The 21,062-nt window shown below is 39.5% G+C and overlaps 1 non-coding gene across 1 annotated transcript; it reads right to left on the bottom strand.

Moving 5' to 3' along the window:
* Nucleotides 1-15,467: 15,467 nt before the first annotated feature.
* On the bottom strand, nt 15,468-15,574 carry LOC141645645 (small nucleolar RNA R71). Its single transcript, XR_012545123.1, has one exon. It is a non-coding gene; the product is annotated as a small nucleolar RNA R71 (small nucleolar RNA).
* Nucleotides 15,575-21,062: the final 5,488 nt, after the last annotated feature.

Here is a 21,062-nt window from a genome sequence, read left to right as displayed (position 1 = left end):
AGAGGAATGGAGAAGAGAGATAAAAGCAAGAACAATAGTTGCAATAATATTTAATCAAGTTAAAGATCGAAAATACCGAATACAAAGCAATTGCAAAGAATAGAGAAATTAGGTCTAAAGGGTAAAGTAAAAAGAGAGAAGATAGTCTGCCGTCATTCTCCTCCTTATTTATTCTAAGATAGATACAAAATATCTCAAAAGAAAATCCTAAATATCGCGTAAAAATTACTCTCACGGCAAAACCACTCGATCGAGCAGAAATAAACTACTCGATCGAGCATAATGGAGGTTAAATGCCTCGATCGAGGAAGTCAAGTACTTGATCGAGGAACCCTTTAAACACCCATCTCGATCGAGCATAGTAGGTACTCGATCGAGAGCCTTCAGCATAAATGTGTGCTCGATCAACCAGCTTTAGCAGTCAACTTAGTCAATCGAGATAGCTAGCAATCAACCAGCGTAGCTGAGGTCAAAACGCATTCCGAAACCACTTCATGCATGCTTAGGTGATAATTTTCGGGCTCCGATTCTTCTTAATACAAAATGCATGCAGATGGGATAGGTTTAGGCTCGATTATGTTCCTCTCCGGCTCATTCCTACAATTTACACACGACAGACCAAAGTAAACTATTCGGGGGCATTTGTAGCTGGTTGCTACATAAATAACACAGAAATGCGTGTAAATATAGGGTAAAAACCATATATAAAATGCACGCATCAAATCTCCCCAAACCAAACCTTTGCTTGTCCCCAAGCAAACTTCAAATGCAACTAAAGCAACTAGTGGAACGGGACCAACTTACCAGCTACAAATTGTCCACCCGAGCCAATTTAATGCAGCAGATTAACAAAGCAGCAATGGGTCAAATGCAAACGACTTAAATCAATGTTTTGAAACTACTGAACCATCGACCTTGCAAGACTCATAAATATCGGACTCTCACGGGTCGCTCATCACACAAATCAAGCACAAGGTGTATATAATTTTGTGAGATAGGAAGAAATAAAGCCGCTCACCTAACTCAACCTATAAAAACACGCATGCAACTAACATGAAACTGATTTCTACCGACCGTACATATGCACTATAACCTATCAAGACCAAGACACATGCCGAGGACTTACATATACTGTGATGTGAGGTAATTGGATAAGAAGGGGCAAAATAAATTGGATAAGTGGAGGTAAAGCCAAGCTAGTACAACCGCAATCAAATAATAAACTCATTACGCTTCACTACTCATCATATAAAATGTAGAACCGTGCCATTGTGGCAAAACATCACTGACACCAGCAAAAGACTCCCCATGAGAAGTAATGATAAGTATGGGAGTCATAATCAGCAACTTTTTCACATGATTCTTCTTTTTTTTTTCTTTTTTTTTGCCATCTTTCACTTTCTTTCATCATTTTTCATATTTTTTTTTTCAAACTTTTCCATTTCATTTTTTTCTTTTTCTCATTCTCCTCATCTTCTTAATTCAAGACGGAATACCAAATTGATAATAACAACATACCCAAAATAACTGCTAAACTAGCTTGACTAGGGTAGGCTAAATTTAGGATCGTAGTTAAATAATGGTTCAAAACATGTCAATTTGGCTATGTGAGGCTCATTGGTAGAAATGAAAGAAGGGGTCGTAAGTTACCTCTCCACATGTGTTGCCGCCACATACCCGAATGCATACATGTGCTAAGAAAAGAATGTCATGTATGTGCAATTTGATGTTACATGTCTTACAGGGATTACTACTCACATCCTAAATGAAACCGGTCATGAATGTCTCCAGTTTAATCAGCTCTAAATCTTAGAATGTATATGTAGCTTGCCAATATAAGAGTCAAGTCTATTCGTTCAGATAAGTTTAAACCAAAAACTCGTAGATTATGCAAATTACCATGCTAACAAAAATGTTAAGAATGTGCAAGGCAAGGGTAAAAGACTCAATGTAGCGTAAAAGTCATAACGTTCCGACCCAACTTATATGCAAAAATAAACATGGAATTTTTTGATTTTCCGAAAGTTTTTCAATTTTTATGAGATTTTTTGAATTTTTTAAAAAAAACAATGCATGCATAAATAAACGTGCATACGGAAATGCAATAAGAAAAGTATGCAGACAAAGATATGGATGCACATCACCTCCCCAAACCAAACCGTACAATGCCCTCATTGTACCCAAAATAGGGAAAGGAAATGCAAACTGAAAATATGAGTGAGGCCGCGGAATACTTACAAGATAACGCGAAGTAGGGACCTCTCCAAACCAGCCAGCAACAAGGGAGGCCATAAATAGTCCTATGACATCGCAGCACGCGAGTAAAAGCACATGAATTCGATAGAAGATACAAAGTGCTTGATCGAGTTAATAGGGGTATCGGAAGTGTTCGATCGAGAGCAGCAGGTACTCGATCGAAGTATCATCTATTCAGCGTGCTTGATCGAGAGGGTGAAGTCCTCGATCGAGTGAGAAAAGTACTCGATCAAGAGGAAAAGTACTCGATCGAGGAACTTTAAGCCTGAACTCCTAGGTGTCATTTGAAACATCTACAAAAACGCGACAAACAACCCATAGAACTAACAAAACCACTTCAAAGTTCCAATCTATCGTTTGTAAAACCAACTACTAAAGTCTAAAACACACGCTACCGACTAAAATGTCTCAAAAATCCAATTACAGCGAGTATTAAAAATAAATTCGGGTTGCCTCCCGGTCAGCACATGTTTTAGATAGGCCCAGCACGATCTCTTTTTGTCTTCATCTCAATTACTCCAGTTGGTCACAATCAAAGCAACTCAAAGCTCTTAGCAATCGATCTTAAATCTGCGCATGTGCTACATAAAAGCATAAGTAGTACCAAAATATAGATGGAGCATATAAGAGCTATATAAAATACCGTCTCAGCTTAACAAATTGTCGATGACAATTATGGTGAAACATTATTAAATTATTCGTCCAACCGGGAGAGGGTGGAGCATTAAAACATAAAGTAGAAGTCACAGGAGGTAGTTTACTATCCGCCATACCAACAATCATGAAGTTATCATCAGTAACTACCTCAGATCGGTTAGGAGATCTATCACTCCTAATGTCGGAATCAGTGGCAAAAGAGTATATTACCTCAACCATGCTAGGAGCATTCACCGACTCATCTACCTTTTCGTTCCCCTCCTTTATGGGTTTTGTCCCATATATTGCAGCTTCTAAAGCATCCAGTTCAGCTTTCCAAATGGGAGATTCACCATAACCATTGTCTTCCTTTACATCGTCATCCAAAACGAACCTAGATTACGTAGCATTGCTCTCCGTGGCCATTGTATTCGATCGAGCAGGGATGTCACTCGATCGAATTTTTCCTTGTGATTAATGGTCGATCGATCAAACATAACCGGTCGATCGAGTTGCTCTCGTGTGGCAGCACTTGAGTCTTCAAAAGACGCATTAGTTTGCACAGCGAAATCACCATCCGAATCATTATCATCAACAATATCAGTAGGCATTTCAGGTCCTTCACAGAAGGGACCGCTTCTGGTACGAACAGTATGTACCATCTCGGACTATCTAAAAGCTTGCTCGTTCACCACATGAGCTAACTGGTTCCCAAGTCTCCGGATATTATCATCAAAAGCCCGTCTGCTTTCATGAAAATGAAGTTCAAGTGACTATACCAAGGATTTTATCTCATCCAGTTCAATATTGTTCGGGAGAGGAACTCGTTGTTGAGCTTGATATGGTGGCACATAGGCTTGCTGCGACGGAGGTAGGGTAAAGTTTAGGTATACCCCACTTGTGTTGCCATAGAAATGGTTACCTTGTCTATGTTGCTGATTATGTCTTCCCTAATCACCATGGCTCCCCTATGCCCTAGCATAAGGAGATTAGCTATGCATAATGGAATTTGAGAAATCAATAATAACAAACAAAACAAATAACTTAGACATGATAATAAATTACTAAATGAAAACAAGAGAAAGAGGAATGGAGAAGAGAGATAAAAACAAGAACAATAGTTGCAATAATAATTAATCAAGCTAAAGATCGAAAATACCGAATACAAAGCAATTCCAAAGAATAGAGAAATTAGGTCTAAAGGGTAAAGTGCCAAGAGAGAAGATACTCTGCCGTCATTCTCCTCCTCCTTATTTATTCTAAGATAGATACAAAATATCTCAAAAGGAAATCCTAAATATCGCGTAAAAAATACTCTCACTGCAAAACCACTCGATCGAGCAGAAGTAAACTACTCGGTCGAGCATAATGGAGGTCAAATGCCTCGATCGAGGAAGTCAAGTACTCGATCGAGCATAGTAGGTACTCGATCGAGAGCCTTTAGCATAAATGTGTGCTCGATCGACCAGCTTTAGCAGTCAACTTAGTCAATCGAGTTAGCTAGCAATGAACCAGCGTAGGTGAACTCAAAACGCCTTCTGAAACCACTTCACACATCCTTAGGTGACAATTTCCGGGCTCCGATTATTCTTAATCCAAAATGCATGCAGATGGGACAGGTTTAGGCTCGATTATGCTCCTCTCCAGCTCATTCCTCCAATTAATTCAAGACAGACCAAAGTAAACTATTCGGGGGCATTTGTAGCTAGTTGCTACATAAATAACATAGAAATACGTGTAAATATAGGGTAAAAACCATATATAAAATGCACGCATCAAGTTGCAGGATAATTTGAAGGAATCGAGCAAGAAAGGTTAGAGACGTCTCCAATTGAGGCTTCGTCAGAGAAGAAGTGTTTCACCGTGGCTCCGTCTAACGTTTCCAATTACAAATGGGTGCTTCGCCGGTGAGACAACAATAATGGTCTGGTGTAAATAGGAATTCGACGAAGGCCTCGACTGCTGTGAAGAGGAGGGCGACTGGTGAGGATGATCGACGACAAAGACGATGAAAGAAGAGGGCATGACGGTAAGGCGGTTGTTAGGGTTTTACGGGAAATTTTTCTTGTGGTTTTATTGATTGATGATGGTAGTGTTTCTAATTCGTGAGGGAACTGAAGGGGCGTGGTAGTTTTTTGCTTATTAGAGGAGGAATAGGGTACGTGATTGATAGGCGTGAATATTGTATAATTGTTACATCGGTTCACAAATGAGTAGTTAACCGATGTATTGTATATATCATCTAAAGAGCTTAACATCAATTTTAATGAAACTGATGTAACTTCAAAAAATTAACATCGGTTTTATAACAACCGATGTTAACTACCCGTGTAAAAAATAAATGTTAAAATAATTAACATCGTTTTTGTTTTGAAACCGGTGTAATTAAAAAAGTTAGATCGATTACATCGTTTTTAGTAAGAACTGATGTTATAGTGGCGATGTATATAGCATTTTTTCTACTAGTGAAGAAGGCCTATCCGTAACTGATTATCTTAAGGATTTCGAGAGAATGTCGATTCTTTGTGATCTTGATGAGAAAGAAGAGCTTAGAGTGACAAGATTTATCAGGGGCTTAACACCTTCACTTGCAATACGAGTTCAAAATCCAAAGCTACAAAGGATTTGATGATTTTTGTAGATTGGCTCTAAAGTTTGAGAAACATGACAAAGCAAGGAGACCCTATGCCTATTCGAAAGGAGCAGGTTCTAGTTCTAGCTCGAGTTCTTATTCCAAACCACCACAAAGCAAGCCTAGGGAGATTTAAAAGGAGGAAGTCAAGGAAAAAGCTAAGAGTGGTGTCGTGGAGAACAAGGGGAATTCATTGAGGCTTTGTTTCAAATGCCAAGGTTCTGGTCATATTGCTAATGAATGTCCACAAAAGCGTGTCCTAACAATTGATGAATTATGTTATATGATTTAATTGAATACTACCTGAACGTGAGAAAGAGACGAAGGAGGCATCAAGTGAAGACGAGGAAGAGGAGGTCCATGTTGTTGATCCTTATAGTGACAGAGAAAGAGAAGCATTAGTGATTCGTAATCTAAAGGCCGAGACTACGATGGTCGAAGATGAGCAAAGGGAGCAGATTTTTCACACTTGATATAAGGTACAAAATCAACTTTGCAGCCTTATTAGTGATAGTGGATCTTGACTAATGTGGTGTTGAGGGATTTAGTCGATAAACTGAAATTATCAAGTCAAAATCACCCTAAACCTTATAAATTGCATTAGCTTGATGGAAACAATGGAATCCAAGTGAAGAAACAATCTTTAATTTAAATCAAATTGGGGCCATATGAGGATGAGGTGTGGTGTGATGTGATACCGATGAGTGCTTGTCATATCCTTTTGGGACGACCATGGCAATTTGATTGAAAAGTTGAACACGAAGGCAGAAGTAATGTTTACATTGTGACTAAAGGAAAGGCAAAATATCATCTTAATCCTTTATCATCAAGTAAGAAGAAAAAGCTGAGTGTTATAGGGAGCTTATTTTTAGAAGAAAGCGAGATTGAGGATGCATTGACTCGTGGAGATCCGACTTATGTGTTGATGGTGCGTGAATTGGCAAGTGAAGATAGCAACAAGGCACTCGTGCAAGAGTTGTTGGATGGGTTTGCTAACATATTTCCCGATGAAATACCGAATGGGCTACCACCAAAACGGGGCATTAAGCATCAAATTGATTTAATTCCAGGAGCTTCTTTACCTAATAAACCCGCTTATACATGCAATCCCGAAGAACTAAAGGACTTGCAAAGACAAGTGTAAGAGCTAATTGGTTGAGGCTATGTGTAAGAAAGCTTGAGTCCATGTGCTGTACCGGCTTTATTGGTACCTAAGAAATATGGAACTTGGTGAATGTGTATCGATACTAGAGCGGTGAATAATATCACAATCAAGTATCGCTTTCATATGCCTAGGCTCGATGATATGTTATATGACCTTACTGGTTCGTGTGTGTTCTAAACGCTGGATTTAAGAAGTGGATATCATCAAATGGGGATTCGAGAAGGATATGAATGGAAGACCGCATTCAAAATGAAGCAAGGGCTATACAAATGGCTCGTGATGCCATTCGGTTTATGCAATGAACCTAGTTCATTTATCAGACTCATAAATGAGGTGTTGAGGCCGCTTCTTAACAAGTTTGTGGTTGTTTATCTTGATAACATTCTGGTTTATAGCAAGAATGAGGAGGAATACAAGCAACACCTTCGTGTTGTATTCGAGATGTTAAGGAAGCAGAAGTTATTTGGTAACCTCGAGAAGTGTACATTCATGGTTCCTAGTGTCACATTCCTTGGTTTTATTGTGGGAAAAGATGGAGTTAGCATGGATCCGTCAAAAATAGAAGCTATTCAAGCATGGCCTATTCCTAAATCTACTACGGAGGTGCAAAATTTTCATGGCCTAGCTTCATTTTATAGACGTTTTATTCAAGGTTTCAGTTCAATCATGGCTGCTATCATGGAATTGACAAAGAAAGGCGAGTTTGTGTGGACTACGAGTGCACAAAAGGCGTTTGAGGAGGTAAAAAGTAAGCTATGTTCCGGACCTGTTTTAGCACTTCCAAATTTTGATAAGTTGTTCGAAGTTGAGTGCGATGCAAGCAATGTTGATTAGTGTCGTACTAGTTCAGGAGAAATGCCTCATTGCTTACTTTAGCGAGAAGTTGGGTGGTGCAATATTGAACTATTCGACTTACGATAAGGAGTTTTATGCGATAGTGCGAGCTTTAGATCATTGGAGTCATTATTTGCGACCTAAACCATTTGTGTTGCATTCAGATCGCGAAGCTTTAAAACATATTCATAGGCAGCAAAAATTGAATCCAAGACATGCTAAATGGGTGGAGTTTCTACAATCTTTTATTTTTTCATCAAAGTATAAGACGGGAAGCTCGAATGTAGTGGCTGATGCGCTTTCAAGAAGACATGTGTTGTTGGTTGAGCTTGATGCGAGGTTGGTCGGGTTTGAACATATCAAGGAGCTGTACAAAGAGGATCCTAACTTTGTTTAGGAGCTTATTGAACTTACAGAGTTATTCATGGTTCAAGATGGATACTTGTTTAAAGGGAATCGATTGTGCATACCTGAAGTAAAACTCTTAAGACTCAATTTTTGATCAATTAAGACTGAATTTTAACAGTGAAACGGACTGTTTAATTATGAAATAAAAGACCAAAATTTGGACAGAAACTTTAGAACTCGTTTTAAACCCACTGGTGGACTGTTTATGACCTCGGTTCCAAGATAAAAAAAGTGTACGAAATTGGGATTGCAAATATGATTAGAATTGAATGACTTGGGATATGACTTAATCTAAGCACTAAGCCACTAGAATAAGCCTAAGAGGAATCCAAGCACTAAGCAATGGAATCACTCAACTTTAAGCACAAAGCAAAAGAGGGTCTTCTTGCACTAAGCAAAGAGTTTTGGAGAAAAACAATGTTTTCACTCTTAATCTTTTAATTCATCAAATATGAATTTTTCATGAGGAAAGCTTTGCTTTTATAGACCAAGGCAAGTAATCCTGACCATACATTCAAATGCTAATCTAAGGGCCCATAGAGACCCACAAAAACCGTGCAAGCTTGGTCCCAAGGACCCTACACAAGTTGAAAATCAAAAGCTAAAAACAAGGAAAGTAAACTAATAAGACAATGATTATTTAAACATAGAGTAAACTCTTTTGGAAGCAATAAGGGGTCCGGCCAAGCTTGTATAAGAGTAGTAGAACAGCAAAAAGAAGCCTTGTGGATGTCTTGCTTAATTTAGGAAGGTTGAAAGTGACTTGAAAGTGACCTTGTACCTTCCTCCTTCAAACCGTGTAAGCTAGGGCCACCGGTTTTTTTTCTTGATTTTCTCTATGATTATCACCTTCCCAAGACACAAGCTCTTAGATAAAAATACTCTAAACTCCTCATGGATGATTTCTAGGCCATAAAAAGCCCCATGGTCTTAGACGGGTTTCAAATTGGACCTTATTTCGGTCAAGGGACCAAAACCCGGTTCATGGTTGCTTGTTGTGGATTGTTTTGCTTCAAACTCCTCTTCTTGAAAATGATTTGTCCTCAAATACTCGGCATAATCATCATTAAACTCTTCATAATAAGGACCTAAATCCCCAACATCAAATGTGACATGAATTCCAAAGAGATCAACCTTGTACTTGTTGGGTCCAATTTGTTTGATGATTTTAAATGGACCTTCTTCATTTGCCATGGACTTGTTTTTCCCTTTCTTGAGGACTCTTCCCTTGCATGAACGAACCCAAAAATGATCTCCGGGCTTGAATACTTGTGTTTTATTAGGAACCATGGACATTCCCTTGCATTTCGTGCCCCTAGCATGGATGGGAGATTTCCCTTCAACTCGTTTCTTTACCTCTTTCCATTGTTCATCAATAGGCTTGGATCCATGGGGTTAGGTAACCTTAGTGTCATCACCATGAGCCTTATGATCCTAAATTGAATTAGGAGTAGAGAGGGTGGGATAATCACTTGGCACACCATCATAGGTACCCTGGGTTTGATCATTGCTAAGGAGCCTACCTTGAACTCGTTTCTTGACCCCATGCTATTTCGTGTTGGAGTAAACATTCGGGTTGATTTCGATAATGACATTTCCCTTGCTACTAGTGTCAATTCCAATTTCAAACACCTTGGACAAATTTGGAGTAGAAAATGTAAGAGAGCCACATTGCAATTCCTTGAAATAATCCTTGGATTAATTATTCCATTTGACTAATTCGTGTTCAAGTGAACACTCCCCTAGCTTGCCATTTGAATTGTGGACATCTTGGCCACCCAAGTGACATTTAGGGACCTCGGTCATTACCCTTTGGTTGGCATTTGGTGGATCACCTCGATACAACTCGATCAATTCTTGAACCTTGTTAGGGAATGGTTCCCTTTGCTCTTTGGACATGTCGTTGGCAAGGAGAACATGGACATCTCCCTCATCATTCTTTCCTGGATCATTTCGGCCTTCTTGATCAACATCACCTCTTTAGAAGGCTCAAGCATGAAGGATGGTCGAAGAGGTGCTAGATGTAGATACCCAGTATCTGCACCTCCCAAAAAACACCCGATGATGATCGGAGTATAACGTGTTTTGATATACATGCGTGGATTGGCTATACATGAGACGGTTTAATGCACGACTCGGATATGAAAAATGATTTTAAAAGTTTTCTAACTTCATTTGCATTAAAACAACACTATTTAGAATTAAAACCGTCTTCGGACCCAAAACCGACTCAAAAACCCGCAACTCGAGTCAACCTGAGTCAACCCAAATCTCGAGTGTCGAAAATAATGCAATGAATGGTTTTATCTTTCCAATTGCATTAAAATGGCCCTAATTAGAGTCAAAACCGACACCAAGTCAAAAACCGACTCCAAATTCAAATCCCGAATCACACGGGTCAAACCCGAGTCAAGCACACAAAACACCTACCTCAAGTAACGTCCAAAATCATCTTATTAGATGCCCATATTGTTACACGACATCTCACTTCAATACCACAAACCAAACCATGGATGGAGCAAAGGCCACGTCCAAATTGAAAGGGACAATACACCCACTTGTATCTCAACGTAGCCCGCGCCTCTTTAGGGTGTCTGCTTAGCCTCTAAGCAAACTCAACCGACCTACCTCCCCACATTTCTCTATAAATACCACCCTTCACACACCAAAAAACTGACGCGAGCGTCCGCCCCTTCACCTCTCTCTTAAACTTCTAGACCCGACTTCCTAAGTCACAAAATCGACACGTGTTTACAACCTACCGATCGTAAACACAAGCCTTACACATTTTGTTTTGTACCGTCGCCGTGCATTCGACCGACCCATTTGACCAACTCAATTCATCAATCAACGTGTTTTAATTAACATATTTTCAACTCATTTTCAAAACTAAATCCTTTTTTAAGGCACCTTTTTCAACTTCTTTGATCGCGATTAGTCACAACGAGAAAATCTTCTCTAAAGTCGTCTACTCGCAAACATCAATACACGTAAGTTTGAGGGTGTAAATATCTCATTTATTTCATGTCTTTACTGTTTTTACGAGTTTATATGCATGAACAATGCATAACACGATTCAAATATAGGTTAGACGAGCCAAAACCGAGTTTTAGCCCGAGACAGAAGCTTTTTGCTATGCAAAGAGGCTCGCGCCTCTTGTGGGTTATCGGGTCAGACTCATCCGTGTTTGTTCTCATCTTTCCTCTTTATTTCTTTCTTATTTGTAATCGGTTTTTACCATTTCAAATTTTCCAAATCATTTTTATGACAAAATTTTTAGCCATAAATCATAATCACCCTTGGTTCCATATACCATGACGGTTTAATCCGTGACTCGGTGATATTAATTGGTTAATTACATTTTAAAGGAATTTCTTCTCTTTTATTTACCATTTTAATTCGTTTTATGTTAAACATATTTTGACCATTACAAAAATCATCTTTGGTTCTTTATACCACAACGGTTTAATCCGTGACTCGATGATATTATTGGTTAATTACAAATTAAAGGGTATTTTAACCCCCTTTTATTTTATTTACCATTTTTCTCATTTGTTTACATTTGTAAATATATTAGTTATAATTCATAATCATCCATGGTTATTTATACCATGTCGGTTTAATCCGAGCACGATGATTAACTTGACTAATTACAAAGAAATGAACTTAACATAATTAGTTCAAATCAAACATTTTACATTTTTATTTGTAAACTATGCTTTTCAAACTTGCAAATACGACAACGAATATTACTAACATAATAGTAATTATTCCGAGTCATGCAAACAATACTTGCAGATCATTAATCACAAAAAACGGTTTTAAACAACCTTTTTAACAATCAAGAGACGTCCCTTGGGTTGGCTCATGGCTCGCGCCCCAAGGCAGCTCCTGTTTTCATATTTTAAAACCAGGGTAGAGCCCCTTCACTTGCCAACAGGCTCGGCCCCCCATGGGGCTGTCTGGCACTATTCTGTCTTATTTTGGTACGTGTCTAGGACGATCCCAATTACCGTTAACCCGTATACATGACGGATCAGATTGACAAGTTTACGTGTTTTTACACTTTGTCATTTGACACCCTTTTTCAAAACAATGGAATCGTGTTAAGCATCGTAATCCGAATTTGGTAAATCGATGTTTAATTTCTGTCTCACATGCAAATCAATCTAAATCCAACTTTGACACCAATTTCTTGGTACATGCATAAACAACTGACTTAGGAAATATTCACATGTTAGGTTAAAACTTTTGGACGCGCATTCATGCATTTAAACCGTTTTATCAACTTTTGCACTTAAACAACCACGATCGATCAGTAAAGGCCACTAATGCGGGTGGGATTGGGTGTCCGATTCAAGGGTTTCCCAATACGTACCGTCACCCCTTACTCATAACCTTTGGATAGTGGATGGCCTTATCCAGGGCGTACGAGAGTCATTTTAGGTATAGAATGCTAAAAGGCGGACAATTCCTTATCTTTAGTACCTATGTCAAACACCGCTTTTTGCCTTCGTTGACCTAGGTATAAAGTGGATTCGAAAGGGTTCTAAGCATCCCACAAATGCTTGGTGGCGACTCCGAACATCTCTAATCGTTTCGAGACCTTTACCGAGACGAAACCGACCGATCTAAAACGATCCGGTCGAACGCATTTTTACGCCACCGAGCGTTGCTTTCAAAAGACCGCTGCATGTCCACGGATTGGCTTGGCTTGCAGGTGGCCCGTGACCGAAGATCGGTAGGTGGCCCAAATCTACAGTCCGGCCTGTGGCTCATGTCCACAGATTGGCGACTTCGGTGGGGAAAACTAGGACACTTGTGTCTTTGTGATCCTTAGAGGTGAAACTCGAACGAAGTCGTGGTTAATGTGCATTAATTGATATTACGGTCATAAGTCGGGTCCCTTGTCCAGACCCACAACCTAACCCTTTTCGACCAATTGACACGTGGTTAATGTGCATTAATTGATATTACGGTCATAAGTCGGGTTCCTAGGAAGGTTTGGGTCCAGGAGCCGAATCGATTAGATTGTACAACACCTACAAATCGACTTAATCCTCCCTACTAATGTGACCATAATTAGCGCATATTTAGCCCCCAAATTAGCCTTGTTCCCATGCTTTTTAGTGCATATTTGGGTCATTTATTGTCTTTAGTTCTTTGTTTTGCATATTCTTTGAGATTTTGATCCCTTGGTAAGAAAGGAGTGCAAATCTTGCATTTTCATGGCAAAACGAGACTAAATTGATCTAATTCAATGACCAAGCATCAATAAGAGACAAGATTAGAAGGCCTTTGTACATATTATAAGTAGATGAGCAATGTTGAGAAAGGATCCTTGGGTCCCCGAGGAAATCCCCAAGGAATTTATGAAGAAAAGGGAAGAAAAGAAGAAGAAATGTTGCTGAGGCAGAATCCGTGCGGATTGTCTACAATCCGACCGTCCTCCACATGCACAATCCGTGCGGTTTCATCCCAAGACGCTCGGGTTTGCAGCCACCAGAATCCGCCCGGATTCACCTGAAGCCGCCCGTGTTCCACCGCCAGAATCCGCCCGTCCCGACTCCAAAACGCACGGATTCCTGTACAGCGCAATTTCGTCTTCTCCAAGCTACAAAGAAAGAATCCCTTCCTTCGAAAAATACCGGCTCCTCCCTGCTCAATCTAAAAAGTGTAATTACTAGTTTAGCCCTTAGTTAACCCTAATGCATCCCCCTAATTTCCACTATAAATACCCCATTAGTCTAATTAGAAGAGCATGTTCTTCTTATCAATAATTAGAGTAGTTAATATCAATCAAATCTCTCTTTAGTATTGTAATCAACAATTAATCAAGTTCTAATACAAGTTTTATTTCCTTAATCTCTCTTTTGTTCATCCTTTATTTTGGGTAATTGAAGATTATTTGGGTTATTATTTGGAGATTGACAACCTCTCAATCAAGCATCAAGTACTTCTTTTATCTTTGCTTTACTATTGGAATCATTAGTAGGTATAATTCTCTTAATCCCTCTTTAATTATTGTTAATTACTTTCATTTATTTATCATGTTTCCTTTTGTTGGTATGATTGAAAACCTTGCTAGCATGATCAACATGATAATGAGTGAGTAGTCTCTTAGCTAGGGTTAATGGGTGATTAGGGGAAACCAACATGGGGAATGATTCATGCTTAAATTAATATGCTTTCATGGTTTATTTGCTTGCTTGTTTTGATCTCAACTCATGCACATGTTATGTTTGATGAAATGCTAAGCCTATGAATCCTTGCATTTACCACCATCTCCTATCTTTTCAATGAGACTTGTAAGACATAACCCAACTCGAGTCTCATTAGACCATGCATGTTGTTGAGTAGGGAAGACTAAGTCGACTTGTAGGTGTTGTACAATCTAATCGATTCGGCTCCGGGACCCAAACTTTCCTAGGATTGAAAGATATAACCCAACTAAATCCATCACAACAATAATTGCTTGCTTATAATTTGAGAACATGTTTGTATGATCAATTCCCATGAATCCCCTATGACCCCATGACACCCTAGTGCTTTTTATCAATTGTTTACAACCATTTTAATTCATCTTGCTTGTTTATTTCCATTGCTATTTAGTTTAGTGACCTTCTACATCAACCCAAATTGTGACACCCCTAAGACACTACTAGTTTCAATAGAAATCTCATTTCAATTCCCGTCCCTTGGGATCCGACCTTTACTTGCCTCTTTACTAATTGTAGAGTTGTTTGTGAAGCTATAAATTGTGTTTTGATTCGGACGTGACCCAACGACCACATCTATTTAATTGTGAACACGAAACAGACCGATCAAAAATGGCGCCGTTGCCGGGGACGGTGTTTACTTGATTTAGATTTTCTTTTATTGTTATTAGTTGTGTCTTTCTTCGCCATGGGTAAGTAAAACTTCTCAAGGTTTGTTCTAATTATTTTCGAGTTGTTTGATATTTTGCATGTCTAGAAGGTCACAAGGTGATTTGTTACCTTTTGACCGTGAAATTGAAAGAACCTTGACGAAAAATAGGAGATTTGCTAGGAGGAATTTGAGAGGTATTAGTGAGGTTGTTCAAACAACTATTGAGTTCATCAACCCTTTTGCAAGAGAAGGAGCGGAGAACCCATTACAAAATACCCCACAAAATCAACCTACAATGCCTAAATTTTCGTCACATTCCATACCCACCGAGGAGAACCTACCCAATGGTACTCCCACACCTCAACATCTAACCGGAAATTTTATTGCCAAATCCGCCTTTATCCAATTAGTCGAAAGGAGCCAATTTGGGGGGATGCCTAGTGAAGACCCTCATTCTCATATGGAAACCTTTTGTGACTATTGTGATGCGATTTCTCAAACCGGTGTACTCAAGACCAAATTCGATGGGTCTTATTTCCTTTTTCTCTAATCGGCACCGCGAAACAATGGTTGAAGGGCCTTGACAAGGCCACTCTCGGAATAGATTCTTGGAAGAAGTTGGCTCTAGCTTTCTACAAAAAGTTCTACCCACCGGAAAAGACTAACATGCTAAGAGCTCAAATTACGGGTTTTAAGCAAAGGGATGAAGAATCTTTGTATGAAGCTTGGGAGCGGTTTAAGGGAATTTGTCGCTCATGTCCTCACCATGGACTTAGCGAATGGTTCTTGGTACAACAATTTTGGAACGGTTTATATGAAGATTCAAGGAACATTCTCAACATGGGATCAAATGGAATGTTCACCGAAGTTGATGACAATCAAACATGGAACAAGATTGAGGAAATGGCGGTCCATAACTCACAATATAGTAGACCTCGGAAGGCTACTAGAGGAGGAAGGCATGAAGTGGACTCCGTTACTCAATTGGGTGCTCAACTTAGTGCTCACATTGACACAATCAATTTGAAGTTTGAACAAGCTATGGCTAAACTTGAAGAAGCCTCAAAATCACCAAAGCATCATGTTAATGCCATGACGGCATCCTCATCAATCCCAAGTGGGATATGTGGGAATTGTGGAACTTTGGGACATGACCAAAGTGAATGTAGGGGAACAAATGAACAAGTGAATGCTTTCCAAGCATACAAGAGTGGTACCCCTTATTCCAATTATTACAATGAAAACACCAAGTTTCACCCAAATTTCTCATACAAAAGCCAAAATGTTCAAAATCCTCAAACAACTTATACTCCACCTCCCATGAGAAACCAAAATCAAAGACCCTTTTACAACCAAAACCAAGGTTACCAAAATCAAAATCCATACAATCACCAAAATGACCAAGGTTTTGATGTTCAAAAAGCGGTCCCCCAAATGAAAAAGAATCAACAAGAGTTTTTCACTCAAATGCAAAAAGATAGTCAAGCAAAGGAAACCACCATCAACAACATTCTAGCTCACACCAAGATGTTGGAAACACAATTGACTCAACTAGCATCTTCAAGCTCACAAAGACAAAAGGGGCAATTACCACCTCAAAGTAATCCCCCAAGACATGAAACGGTTAGTGCCATTCACTTGAGAAGTGGTACAAGTTATGAAGCACCGAAGAAGCAAGTTGAGGATGAAGTTGTGGAGGCTAGTGATAAGGAAGAAATTGTGCAAAACTCCAAAGATGGAGAATCATCAAAAGAAGAAATTTCAAAGAGAAATGAAGACAAGGTCAAGGAGAAGGAGCCCATTGTGATTAGACTTCCTTTTCCAAGTCGTCAAGCCAAGCCCAAATTTGATGACCAACTTGGAAAGTTTGTGGAAATTGTGAAGAATTTGGAAGTCTCAATTCCCTTCACGGAATTAATCAATCACGTGCCGGCCTATGCGAAATACATGAAAGACATCCTCACAAAGAAGAAGTCGATCCGGAAACTTGAGACTATCGCCTTCACTAAGGTGAGTAGTGCAATACTTCAAGGGAGTTCACCTCCAAAACTAAAGGATCCGGGAAGCTTCTCAATACCGTGTACCATTGGCGACACCACGATCAACAAAGCCTTATGTGATCTAGGGGCTAGTGTGAGTGTTATGCCGTACTCGGTAAGTAAAAGGTTGGGAATGGGAGAGCTTAAATGCACCAATATCACACTCCAAATGGCCGATAGATCGACGAAGACACCATTATAGATATGGGAAGATGTCCCCGTGCGAATTGGGAAGTTTTTCATCCCGGTGGACTTTGTCATTATTGATATGGAGGAAGACTCCAACATTCCAATCATTCTTGGAAGACCCTTCTTACACACCGCGGGTGCTGTGATCGATGTAAAACATGGTGAGCTCACTCTAGAAGTGGGAGATAAGAGTATAACTTTTAATCTTGACAAGACTATGAGAGCTCCCCGTTTACATGAACCGTGTTTTATGATCGATCATTATAGTTGGAAGGATGAAAGGAAGAAGTCGGAACTCCAATGGAAGAAGAAAATTGAAGATGCTCCATTCAAAGAGCAAGTGAATTGTGACAAGGAGAGCTTGCAAAGCTCACCAAAATCAAACAAAGAAGAAGAAGAAGATGGCCTCATTGGCCAAGAAAAGGAAATGGGAAAGTTGTCACCATCAAATCAAGAGATTTTCAATGATCAACCTAATGAAGTTTGTGGTCTTTGGGACGACGAATTTGAAGGGATTTTTAATCCCTACATTGGTAATGCCATCGATCAAGACCGACAACAAGGGCCAAGGTCTATTAAAGACCTCTACCATGACAATGAACAAGCTTTTGATTACTTTTTCAAGGTGTTGAGCAACATCAACAACACCTTGGACATGCCTCCTTGACATCTCATCAAGAATGAGAGTTTGGTGGAGTCCTCCCTAAACCACCATTTGTAAATATTTCTAACTCCCTAACTTGCATTTCAATTCTTGTATTGCATTTTTGTTATTTTTGGATTTTTATACTTTGATCAAGTTAATTGTCATGTTTGAAAGAAGTGAGGGAGGGATTAATAATTTCAATTAATGTGTAGTGCTTTAGCTTAGTGTGGGGATGACAATTAACTAGGCTATCCATGCCTTAGTAGTGCCCCCCCCCCCCCCCCCCACAATGAAGAACACAAGATATGAAGAAGAATGGAAGAATGGCAAGGGATATGCATTGTACACGGATGGAACTGAATCCGGGTACAAAGGGGTCGAATCCGAGCGGATTCAGGAGAATCCGCCCGTTTTCAAGAAATCCGAGCGTGTTGGGTAGAAGACGCACGTCCTGAATGGAGCTGAAGTTTTTAAATTTTTGACTGTCAGCAAATCCGAGCGTCCTACATCCTAATCCGCCCGTCTTTGAAAATTCGCCCGTCTTCTTAGCTGAGGAAAACAAGAAAAATTCCTGGACTGAAATCCGCCCGTCTTCAGGAGAATCCGCCCGTCCCGTGTCTGCGAATCCGAGCGTCTTCACTAAAAGACGCCCATCTTTAGGCGAGTTTTTCCCAACCCAGAAAAGGCAGAATCCGCCCGTCTTGAGCAGAAACCGCACGGATTGCCCTTGCAGTTCGAATTTTTCGGGCTTTATAAAACCCCTCCCACATTCATTTCTTCATTCCTTTATTCATAACACTACTCAAAACCCTCATCCTCTCCATCACAAAAACAAAATTTCTCAACTACATTCACCAAAATCAAATCAAAACATCCTTTTAATAACAAATCAATCACTCCTTTTTCAATAAAAATCAAAACCAAGCACAAAATCTTCAACCTTTGAGTCGATTTTTGAATTCATAAAGGCAAAGCCTTTCATCTTTAAATCGATTTGGGTGCACTAGAAATTGAAGATTTTTCACTCTTTCTTGGTTAATTCATCAATGGCAAGGACTAAGGGAGCAACAAAGGCACCAAAGACAAAGACACTTTCACAAAGGCAAAAGACTCTTCAAGCGAAGAAAGCATTGGCTATGGTGGTAGCAAACCCAAACTTGGAAGTGCAACAACAACAACAACCTCCCATGGGTGCAACAACATCCACTACTCCGGAAATTGATCAACTTGCAAACTATCCGGAGGTAACTTTCATTTCCAAAACCCATAGGGACACTTTTGCTAAGTTTGCTAGAAAATCATTTCAATCCACCAAGTTTATATGTGAAGATACCTTAGAAAAATTGGGTGTCCTTGAGCAAACTAGAGCCTTTTTCAAAGCCATGGGGTTGGAGAAATTGTTTGAATCAAAAGAATTGACATACCCCTCCCTTACCTTAGAATTTTTGAGTTCTTTGAAGGTTAACAAGGTTGAGACTATGGAGAACCTCGAGTTTCGTCTAGCTAATGCTAGTAGACGCATCCCCTTTAGGGAATTGGGTAAAGCTTTGGGTCTTAGTGATGAACCGAGTTATTTTAAGAATGTTGGCAAATATGACCCCGACCCTCTTTGGGAGGCAATTTCCAGAAGGAAATTTGAAGACTTTCATGCGAGTCGTGCTCTTTTAGTCCACCATCCGGGCATAAGAGTATGGCACAAGGTAGTAGGGAGCACCATCAATGCAAGAAAAGACACCAATCATTTCACCAAACTCGATTTTGTTCTCCTTGAGTCGGCTTTGAACATTGGAAGAGTACACACCAAGCCTTTTAACTTTCTAAGGCTATTGGTGGATAGATGGGTCAACATTGATTGTGGGAAGAAAGGCACTACCGTTATTGTAAATGGAGGCCTAGTCACTATCCTAGCTAAATACTTTGATCCTAACTTCAACAAAGATAACAAGTATGAGGCGAAAGAAGGTGGTCATCTCGTTGATTTGCATACTATGATACACAAGTACTAGTGGGTTGCCCATAACCCTCTTGACACCAAGTATGGATGGCTCACTAGTGAGGCTAGTTCTTTCACTTTGCCTTCAAATATTTGTCGATTGAGTGTCCACCGGACCAATTATCTACTTCCCCTTTCAAAAGAGGCCGAGTATATTATCCAACAACAAAAGGGTGAACTTGAAATACCCTCCTCTTCCATTGTCACACCACCTTACCCTTTTGAGTATCAAGAGTTCAAGCCGGAAGGAGTTGAAGCAAGAAATGATTATTTGACTCTTCTCATGCAAGCAATGCACAAGCAAGCCTTTGAGGATCGAAAAAATGCTTACTTAGCTCAATATCCACCCCTCTTACACTTAGCTAGGCAAGGACTACTTGACCCATCATGTCCTTTGCTTAGTTGGGCGGATAAGGAAGTCCTATTTCCGAGTGCATCTAGGGTAGTTCCGGGTGACAATGAGGTTGTTGGTAACGAAGAAGTTGATGATAACATTGATGAAGAAGCTAGTGAAGAAGGAGAAGAGGATGATGAGCAAAATGAAGAAGAAGGTGAAGAAGCAAGTGAAGAGGGAAGTGGCAATGAGACCACTTCTAATGAGGATAATGATGATAGTGATGATATGATGGAAGATTAGCAAGCTTTGGAGGCTCCTACGCTCTCAGGGTTTGTCTATTTCTCTCTTTGTTCTATTTATTTATTTTTCTTGATCATTGTTGGAGTAGTCCTAGCACCATTAAGGACTCACACCTCGGTACTTTTTGAGGTGTTCTCATTTTATTGTTCCCACTTTCAAAATCCAAAATGACAAATTAGTTTCATCCATTGCATAGTGTGTGCATGAATTACACCCATCCTTGGACATTAGCAATAGTGTCTAACTCGGTTTGGGGAAATTAATGCATACACAACGGGAGGTAATCTAAATTATCCTCTCCGTCATAACCAAAAACCATGCATCATGTAGTGTAGACTAGTGTAGATTGCATCTAGTGTAGAAATCATGCATCATGTTTGCATAATTTCCCATCATTTTGGCCATTGAGGACAATGCCCATATTAGTGTGGGGATGGGGAATTCTAACTTAACTCTTATTCAAAAATCCAAAAAAAATTGAAAAATTTCGAAAAATTTCGAAAAACAATAAAAATTTGAAAAATTAAAAAACCCAAAAACATGTTTTTTCCTTTTGTAGCATAGTTATATTGTATATATTGTATATATTGTGTTTGTTCTATCTTTGTTCACATTGATTGACTACGCCACATCCGAGACATGAGGATCATGAAGACCGCATGGTATGATCTTTCCAATCTCCTTTTTCCTCTTTATGTTAATGACTATGTGGCTTTATTTTGATTGATGCGGTATAACAATGTGAATTTAGGACTTG

This window comes from Silene latifolia, chromosome 2, assembly GCF_048544455.1.
Source record: "Silene latifolia isolate original U9 population chromosome 2, ASM4854445v1, whole genome shotgun sequence".
Lineage (NCBI taxonomy): Eukaryota > Viridiplantae > Streptophyta > Magnoliopsida > Caryophyllales > Caryophyllaceae > Silene > Silene latifolia.
The sequence above is the reverse complement of the archived record's forward strand: the minus strand, read 5'-3'. Positions and strand labels throughout refer to the sequence as shown.